We start from the raw sequence: 911 nt of genomic DNA, 5'->3' as shown, positions 1-911 counted from the left end.
AAAACGTTTAACAATACATCTACAGAACCCAAGGGGAAAGTGTGGCTAAAACTATATTCCTAATGGGACACTTTTGACCTAATTGCTGTCCAGTCCTTGATAACCCAGGCTATGGGCAATGTATTACTGGGACTTTAGACGCTTGTTCTTTATAGGCACACCTCAATCCTTCATAGATCACACCAGAAGAATTTGATATGGAAACCCCACTAAGTGAGCTGAGCTTTACCTCAAATTAACCCGTAGCCCCTGGTCTTAAGGCTGAAACTCTAGCGTTCCAGGACCAGATGGCTGCTATCCCAAGGTTACAGAACTGGTGATTGTTGGATTTTGATAAAGATCTCTTGACTTCAGGGTGCCTAATGAAGGGTGGCCCAGAGCAATCATATACTATTTGGATGCATTCCTTGATTCACCCTGCCATGTAGGCGTGGTTCTCCCAGGATGAATAAATTTTATGAAAGTTTCACTCTCCCACCAATCACCATTGTTTGTATAAAGAGTGCCCAGGCACTTGAGTTTAATTTGTACATGTCAAGAATTCAAGTATTGATGTTTATAGCCAGTCGTCACTTATTCAGTAGTGTTTTAAATGCTACCCTATTGGTTAAATTAATGAACTATCATTAATATTACCTTATGCCCCAGAAGGATGATTGATAATGCTCTCTGACATAAAATGATAATGAAATATCTAAAATGAACCAGAGACAAATATAAACCACAGATATATGAATGGATTTTGGCTCACACTTCATAGTCAACCCTATCCGAAAATAATTAATTCTTATGACATGGCCCTGCTAGATCCTCCTCATCATGAAGAGACCACTGAAGATGTGGGTGCTGTAGCAAGGCATGGTGAAGAAACTACCCTGTTCTCCCGAAAGTAAGACAGTGTCTTATAATAT

The sequence above is a fragment of the Echinops telfairi genome, unplaced genomic scaffold (genome assembly GCF_000313985.2).
Source record: "Echinops telfairi isolate 266 unplaced genomic scaffold, ASM31398v2 ScPeMD7_7469;HRSCAF=8507_1, whole genome shotgun sequence".
Classification (NCBI taxonomy): domain Eukaryota; kingdom Metazoa; phylum Chordata; class Mammalia; order Afrosoricida; family Tenrecidae; genus Echinops; species Echinops telfairi.
The sequence above is the reverse complement of the archived record's forward strand: the minus strand, read 5'-3'. Positions refer to the sequence as shown.